Source organism: Jaculus jaculus, chromosome 6 (genome assembly GCF_020740685.1).
Source record: "Jaculus jaculus isolate mJacJac1 chromosome 6, mJacJac1.mat.Y.cur, whole genome shotgun sequence".
Lineage (NCBI taxonomy): Eukaryota > Metazoa > Chordata > Mammalia > Rodentia > Dipodidae > Jaculus > Jaculus jaculus.
This window is the reverse complement of record NC_059107.1, coordinates 138,649,325-138,658,556: the sequence shown is the minus strand read 5'-3', so window position 1 is coordinate 138,658,556 and position 9,232 is coordinate 138,649,325.

Sequence of the window (9,232 nt, the reverse complement as noted above, 5' to 3'; positions counted from 1 at the left end):
GGCACTTTGAACTTTTGGATGGTGTTAGGACTCGTAAAGACTGTGGGACTTTTGAAGGCGAACTGACTGCATTTTTCATCATGAAATGACCATGGGTCTATGGGGACCAAGGGAAGAATGTGGTGGTTTGAATGAAACATACCCCACAGACTCATGTGTTTTGAATACTTGGTTCTTAGCTGATGGCCCCTTGGGAAGGTTGTACAGTCCTTGGCAGGTGAAACCTTGCTGGAAGAGGTGTGCCACTAAGGAAAGAACTTGACGTTTATTATTAGTTATTATTAGTAGTCCTACTGGATTTTCACTAGCAAGCTCTCTCTTGCTGCTTCTTCTCAGCTGCTGTGACAAAATATGAGCCAATTTACTGTTTCTGCTATGGCTTCCTTGCCATGAAGAACCTTCCTCTTGAAACTGTAAACTGAGCCTGGCATGGTGGTGCACACCTTTAATCCCAGCACCCATGAGGCTGAGGAAGGAGGATTTCCATGGCTTCAAGGCCAATCTGGGCTACAGAGTGAGGCGTAGGTCAGCCTGGGTAGGAGCAAGATCCTACCTCGAAAAAAAAAAATGTTGATAAGCCAGGCACAGTGGCTTACCTTTAATTCCAGCCCTTGGGAAGCAGAGGTAGGGGACTGCCATGAATTTGAAGCCATCTTGGGACTATATGATAAATTCCAGGTTAGCCTGGGCTACAATGAGACCATACCTGGGGGGGAAAAAAAAGTATGTTGATAAGTACTGAACACGGTAGTACACTCCTTTAGTCTCAGCACTCAGGAGGCTGAGGTAAGAGGATCACTCTGAGTTCAAGACGTCTGGGGTTACAGAGTAAGTTCCAGGTCAGTATGAGCTACAGTGAGACCCTACCTTAAAAAAACAACAACAGAATTGGGTATGGCTCTTTAATCTTTAATCCCAGCACTCAGGAGGTAGAAGTAGGAGGATTGTCGTGAGTTCAAGGCCACCCTGAGACTACACAGTGAATTCCAGGTCAACCTCGACTAGAGTGAGACCCTATTTCAAACAACAGAAAAACAAAACAGCTCAGCGGTTCAGGCACTTGCTTGTAAAGCCTAATGACCTGGGTTCAATTCCCAATGTAAAGACAGATGCACAAAGTGGTGCATGTATTTGGAGTTCATTTGCAGTGGCAGGAGGCCCTGATGCGCCCATTCTCTCTCCCTGCTTGCAAATAAAAAACAAAAAAAAACTTTCAGTAGAGGTGAGGCAACAAGATGGCAGAGCCAAGGAGTAGAGGTTAGATAGGAATCCAGACTGCCTGACAAAATGGTGAGCTCAGAAGCATCCATTCGCACTATTGGGGTTTACTTCATGGGCAGGTAGCCGAGGAATACTCCTCAATCTGTTTTTATGTGAGTGGACATTGTAGCGTCTCCTGGGACGGGTGCTAAGTGCAGTCTCTACTTGCTGCCTAAAACACACTCCTGCTGTGGCGTGGCAGTGCCAGACTGCAAAGGAACGTGAGACTAGCTGGCCCAGGGGCTTTGGAGTCGCCTGGCTGGGACTCTTACTGTCATCCTGGGATCACAGATGCATGAGGCATTTTGCATCCAGCTTCATTTGAGTACAGGGGAATTAAACCTAGGCCAACAGGCTTTGGAAATAAGTGCCTTTAATTGCTGAGCCATCTCCCCAGCCTAAACAGTGTCCTGTGATACACAAAAATTTTAAGTCTTGATGAAAACCAATTTTCCTATTTTTTTTCCTTTTTACTTGGTATCCTCATCTTTTTCAAATAGGACAGGGACCATCTGAATCACAGGATTATTGTGGGATTAAAAGATACATGGGCGGGGATTGCAAGCTAAAATGCACTCCAAAAATAATGACTTTTTAGGACTCAGAAAACAATGTCCCAAGTAAAGGCCTCAGAAGCAAGGTCAGTCTGACTTTGTCTTGTCCTCCTCTGTCCCACTCCCCTTTCCTCCACCCCCCTTCCCCCTGTGCATTGTCGACTTGACATTAAAAGCTGTTAGTCCCCCTTCTTTGGACACTTTGTCCTACGCCATTCTAATTACTTATCAGATTGCTAAGAAAATAGTCTTGCAAAGGCGCTGGGTAAACTAGGAATTTTTATTATCTACTGGGGTGGAATTCAGTCTGGCCTGTTTATCTCTAGCCGACTGTGGTGAGTGGTTAAATATTTAAACCACATCATCTTAACATTGTTCCAGGAATTAAATTGAATGGAACCAAAGGACTCAAAACAAGCAAACTGTCCCTGATTTGCTATTGTGGTGACCAAATATTGACCAGATGACTAAATGAAAGCAGAGATTCTAACTTCCCTCTAGAAGAACTTGTCACTCAATCTCAAACTTCCCAAGAGTCTTCCAGAAAGCAACTCCTTTAGATAAGTAGAGACCTCAAAAGGAGTGTGGTTTTTGCTTTTGTTTTTTTCAAGGCAGAGTCTCATTCTGGCCCAGGCTGACCTGGAATTCACTATGTAGTCTCGAACTCATGGTGATCCTCCCACCTCTGCCTCCCACTGCTGGGAATGAAGGTGTGTGCCACCATGCCTGGCTTTTTTCATTTGTTTTGAGTTTCCTGCTTTGTCATAAGCACTAAGAACAGTGCCTGGCATACCTTTAACTCTAGCCATTATAACTGGTTATTTTTATTTACTTATTTATTTTTTGGTTTTTCAAGGTAGGGTCTCGCTCTAGCCCAGGCTGTCCTGGAGTTCACTATGGAGTCTCTGGGTGGCCTCGAACTCACGGCGATCCTCCTCCTACCTCAGCCTCCCGAGTGCTGGAATGAAAGGCGTGCGCCACCCCAGCTTGACTATGTACACATTTTAAAAATAACCAGTTAAACCGGGCGTGGCGCACGCCTTTCATTCCAGCACTCGGGAGGCTGAGGTAGGAGGAGGATCGCCGTGAGTTCGAGGCCACCCAGAGACTCCATAGTGAACTCCAGGACAGCCTGGGCTAGAGCGAGACCCTACCCCCCCAAAACAAAACAATTAAAATAAAAACTTGGTAGTCTCAGGGTGGCCTCAAGCTCGCAACGATCCCCCTACCTCAGCTTCCTGAGTGCTGGGATGAAAGGCTTTTAGAAGTCTAGTTTCACAAATCATAATTACTGTGCTTTTCTCACTGGTGAAACTGTGATTCCGCCTGGTTCTGCGACTTGCCTGAGTTTGAGAATTTTGTTCAGAACTCAAGTCTGCTGACTTCCAAACTCCAGGGTTCTGTACTAGCTCAAGGAGCTTAGCTGAAAAACCAGACGTGCACAGGCAGCTTATGGTGACTAAGAACCGATGTTGGGATATCTAGACTTAATTAGGATATTGTCTGTGCCACTTTGAATGTGTGACTGAAGAACCTGCTGATCCTGTTTTCCCAGCTTCAGACAGTACTGGGCGCTGGTACTGATGACCACTTTATGTGTAATGCACACAAGCACTTTCTCGTAAGGGCACATTTGAAGTGGACTAATCTCTTGTGACCAAATTCTGAAAATATTTTATTATTAACGTTTTTTACAGATGTACATTCAAGGCAAATTACTCTTTGCCAACTTTGTTTTCAATGGTTATAGCACATCTGCTAAAGACCTTCAAAAGCAAATTGTGAAGACAAGAAATGACTATAACATGGGATATTTTCTACCCAGTGACTTCAGAATCGGGTAGAGTACCTATACACATCCTACCCTTATCTCAAACTTTTAATTAGCAAATCTGGACCAAAGACCAAGTTTCAAAACTTGCTGTTATGGGATTCATTCTTTGCATCAAATCTTTTTATTTAAAGTTCAAGAAGGGCCACTTTCTCTTTAAGCAGCATTTAGTCTTCAGAACCATTTTGGAGCTCCTAGGAATGTCCCCAAGAGTGTAGATAAACCAATAATTCACTTATTTTGATCTACCCATCAAACAACTTCCTCTTTGGCATCAGTATGTTTTTTTTCTGTCAGGAAGGTAACTTCAGTCAACACATACAACCTGCTGCATCCAGTGGGAATAATAAAAGGGGAAAATTTTAAACTGAAACCAGGTGTAGTGTCACCCATCTAAAATCCTGTTCTATAATCCCAGCACTCAGGAGGGTTAGGCAGGAGGGTGGTGATAAGCCTGGGGCTAGCCTCAGCTACACTGTAAGTCTATTACCACCATGTAGTGAGATATGTAGTGAAGTCCATTCTCAAAAAAATCCACCAAACAAAAAATAAAACCCATCTCCTAACCTCCCTGTTATCAGTTGCCTTCTCATTGTTGAGATAAAAATAGCTGACAAAAATCAGTGTAAGAGGACTAGCAAGATGGCTTATCAGTTAAGGTGCATGCCTGTGAAACCTAAGGACCCAGGTTCAATTCTCCAGCTCCCACGTAAGCCAGATGCACATAGTGGCACATGTATCTGGAGTTTGTCAGCAGTGGCTAGAGATCCTGGTGTGCCCATTCTCTCTTTCTCTAATAAGTAAATAAATAAAAATAAAATCTTAGGGCTGGAGAGATGGCTTAGCAGTTAAGGCACATGCCCACGAAGCCTAAGGACACAGTTCAATTCTCCAGCTCCCATGTAAGCCAGATGCACATGGTGGCACATGCATCTGGAGTTTGTTTGCAGTGGCTAGAGGCCCTGGAGTGCTCATTCTCCCTCTCTCTGTCTCAAATAAATACATAAATAAAATAAAATCTAAAAAAAAAAAAATCAGTGTAGGGAAGGGTGGGTGTATTTCATCTTGCAGTTCCAGTGAACAGTCCATCGCGGCAGGGAAGGCAGGAAGCGGGAGCTGGTCAGTCAGACAGTCCGCAGTGAGGAAGCAGAGTGGCAAATGCTGCTGCTCAGCTAACGCTCACGTTAGAACCCAGCCCATGGGATGGCATCCACGGCTGTTAGGTTAGGGTGGGTCCTCCCACTGCAATGAACCTAATCCGAGAAAATCTTTCACAGATGAGCCCAGAGGCTAACCTGACCTACATAACCCCTCCCAGGTGACTCTAGGTCCTGTCAAACTGGCAATCAATAGAAACCATCCAAAATTCCAATCAACAAGAAAAAAAAAAAGTTTTAAAATGAAACTACTGCTTTCATTCTGGTAAATTATCAAATCAAACACACCAAGTAGAGTTAATGAATCAAGGGCTTTTCCAGACACTGCCACAAACATATATATAGGATTAAGTATATAAATAAATATAAGTAAATGCTGGAAAATACTATAAAGGAAGTAAATGAGACAGAAGAGAAAGAATTTTTAGGTATTAGTTCATGTTTAAAATAACAGAATCAAAAAGCAGACACAAAATATATGAAGTACAGATTTTATTAGAGAGCATTTAAGCTGAGGAAGAACAATAATAATGCAAGCTTACTGATGAGTTCTTGTAAAATTCTTTAAAACAGCCAACAAAAAGCTGACATGATAAAATACAGAAGTGACTATAAAAAAGGTACCATGGTTTTTAAAGGGTCATAGCAGCATTATTCATAACAGCCCAGATATCCACCAGCAGATGAATAGATCAACACAATGTGGTAAATATATAGATTATTCAGCCTTCAGAAAAATTTTGTCACATGCAAAAATATGATGAACTTTGAGAATATAACAGAAAGGTTTAGAATCATGGTTGCCAGGGGCTATGGGCAAAGGAAAGGGGAGCTGTTATTTAAGTGCATTTAAGAGTTTCAGATTTGCAAGATGAAAAAAGTTCTGGAGATCCATTTCATTACAATGTTAAATGCACAGTCAAGATGGTAAAATGTATGGTTTTTGCTTTATCCTAATTAAAAAAAAAAAAAAAAAGAGTTCAAGCCAGGCGTGGTAGCACACGCCTTTAATCCCAGCACTTGGGAGGCAGAGGTAGGAGGATCTCCATGAGTTCGAGGCCACCCTGAGACTCCATAGTGAATTCCAGGTCAGCCTGGGCTACAGTGAGACCTTACCTTGAAATAAAAAATAAAAAAAGGTTCCCCACCAAAATTTATAATCTCAAGTCTTCAGTTAGGGTAGGAAATATGGAGTTCTTCTATGAAGTGTAAATAACCAAAAAGGAAAACTAAATATATCTGAAAGGATATTTCTAATGCTGTGTGAATGTGTGTGTGAGTGAGAGAGAGAGAGGAGAAAGAGCCCTGTGGGGGCAAGGACCCTACAGGCTACGCATTCCCATCTTTAATGTCCATAAGTAACAATGTAGTCATGTTCCTTTCAGGCAATATCAAGAAATAGAGTTTCCAGATGAGGACACTGAAGTGGAAATAAACAGTACAGAAGACATTGAGGGAGAAGAGTAAAACTGAATCTTTGGAAGACGGCATAGATGGGGTGAATATGATGTAGGTAATGTCACCGTTGACTCCTTCAGGTGAGCCTCCACAGGCTCCTGGGCAAATTTAAACCATGTCCTAGTGACCTCAATTTGCTGCTGTGATAAAGACTGGTGGACCAGCGTAATTTAGTTCCTTCCACGTGTAGAGTTTCTGATTAGTTCTGGATTATTGAAACACAGTTTAAATCTACTGCAGATGCATTACCGAAGGCACACATTTTCATTGTGAACCACAACTTTTGAGCTTGGGGTCCCCTTCATCCTTTTAAAAACCCTATCTTCCAGATTAAACAGAAGGTGATCATCAGAATGCCAGGTATGGTTTGAGACTGAGCATGATGGTATTAGATCAGAATATTTTTTAAACCCAGAGCAAGGAACAAGAATAAAGAAATGTATTAAAATCTTCTGGAAATGATGGATGCAAAGTATGAGGTCTTAGTCTAGTTCCACTGTGTAACCCTACCTTGTTCTTAGAGTCACAGCAAACCTCTGACAGTGAGATGGGGAAGAGTCAACAACAGAGGAAAGAAAAACAGTTTAGTCTTTGGAAATAACTTAAAATCACTTGACATTCCAGGTTTAAAAAAAAAAAAGTCAAGCGTGGTGGTGCATGCCTTTAATCCCAGCACTTAGGAGGGAGTCAGAGGTAGGAGGATCACCATGAGTTCAAAGCCACCCTGAGACTACATAGTGAAATCCAGGTCAGCCTGGGCTAGAGTGAGACCCTACTTTGAAAAAGAAACAAACACGGAGGGGGGGATGGTACTACCATGGGATATTTTTTATAATCATGGAAGTTGTTAATAAAAATTTGGAAAAAAGAAAAAAAAAAAAGAAAAACAAACAAACAAACAAAACATAAAAGCCAGGAATAGTGTCCACCTGTGGTCCCAGCACACAGGTAGATTTCCGGGCTCAATGGGCAGCCAGCCTAGTCTACTTGGTGAGCTCTAGGCCATTGAGAGAACCTGTGTCACAAAAAGGTAGGCAGTGTTCCTGAGGTTGTCCTCTGGCCTCCACATCAACACATGTGCACCCCCCACACATGAGCACACATATACACAAAGGAAGAAAAGAAAACTCATTAATATTGGAGGGGAGGGGGCTGAGGGCTATTTTGGGGCCATAGTTGACTTTGTTTTTGTGGTTGTTTCTTTTCAAAACAACAGACATTAAATTTTATTTTATTATAACAAAAATCATGACAACATGTTTCCTCATTGGCAACTAATAATAAGTGCAGTGTTTCTGAGAAATTACCATATTATCAGTCTGGGGACATTTTATATTCTTACCAAATGTTTTCCATCTAATTTTAGAAGGATTGCCCAGCTAGTACTTGCTAAATAGTAGGCACGTCTATTAAAAGTGAACCGTGGTGAGCAGCCTCAAGTTATCTTCAGTCTTCATACTCTTGACGTTCCAGGAATGATGCATGGGTTTAGGTTGGTTCTAGGATAGGCCCAGGGGCCTGGTTTGATCTGGGATCCCTGGGACCATACCTAGAACAAACCCAAACAAAACCAAACTCCTTGGGAGGGCTTTCAGCTCAGGTAGACTTCTGGACCCATATGGACCTCCAGGGCTGGATCAGGACCATACGCCAACCTTTAAAGGATGGGAGCAACACTTCTGGAGCTTTCTAAACATTGTCACATGCTAGTGCTGTGCCTAATTCAGCATTATTTAAGTCACAGTGTGACTAGAACATATGGTGTGGTGTGATAATAGCGTAGAAGATATTTTGATTTAGAAATGGGGCCAATTTCCTCAAGAACTTAATTGGGAAGGAAAGTTAATGACATACTTATTTTGGAACAGTCAAAATAAACTTAGTTGACCTGTAGAAGATATAAAACTGAAAAAGAAAGAGCCTAAAATATTAAGATTAACTGTTATAAGAAACCCAACAAATAAATGCGAGGAAATATATCTACAACCATCTCATATTCTTTCACATTTCTTAAGATCATATAGTTAGAAGTCCACATCGCTTAAATACCATACTCTTGCAATGATATGTTCTTCAGTACATAAGAATGCAACTAATTTTGTTGCTCATGGGTTAAAATAGATTAAAATCTACAGCATCTAAAAGATACCATGTGCATTTAATTTATTACACATTTAAAGATAGGCATGAAATTAATTCCTCTTGATTTCTGCTAAACCTTTGAATATGTGAGTCTTGGAATTAATTTATTCTCTTTTGATTTCTAGCAATGATACTGAGTAGAATTACTCTCCTCTGAAAACTATACTCAAAGAAGCTTTCTCCTTGGAAAACCAACTACATATGGCACCATGATCTCTTTTGTAATGGCAGTCTCAATGAGGAACAGTTTGGATCATCTATTTTTTTATGATTATAATATCACAACTCCCTTCCAGTAGCATGGATCAGTGGAAGCTGACTCATACACCAGAAACTGACACACCGGTCACGCCGCGTGTGCTGAAGGCAGGAATGAACACATGGTCACCAAACATAGTCCAAATGTCAGTAAAAATAAATTAATGCTACAACAGCTACTTCTAGACAATTTGAATCTTCCTCTCAAATGTTATACCAATTTCATATTTTCTTCTCAAAGGAAAGTCAACTCCCTTGATTATTTTACATTTCATTTGTGTGTATTATTTATTTACTTATTTTTTTGAGGTAGGTTCTCACTCTAGTCCAGGCTGACCTGGAATTTACCATGTAGTCCCAGGCTGGCCTTAAACTCACAGCAGTCCTCCTACCTCTACCTCTCAAATGCTGCAATTAAAGGTGTGCACCACCATGCCTGGTTATTTCACATTTAGTAATTAATCTGTCAATATCGTCATATCCAACAAGGATAAATTATAGTAAGCTTTTAATGCATATTTTATTTAGCTGAATGAAAATCCAGCATATCAAGGAATAACTTCTTTGCAGTA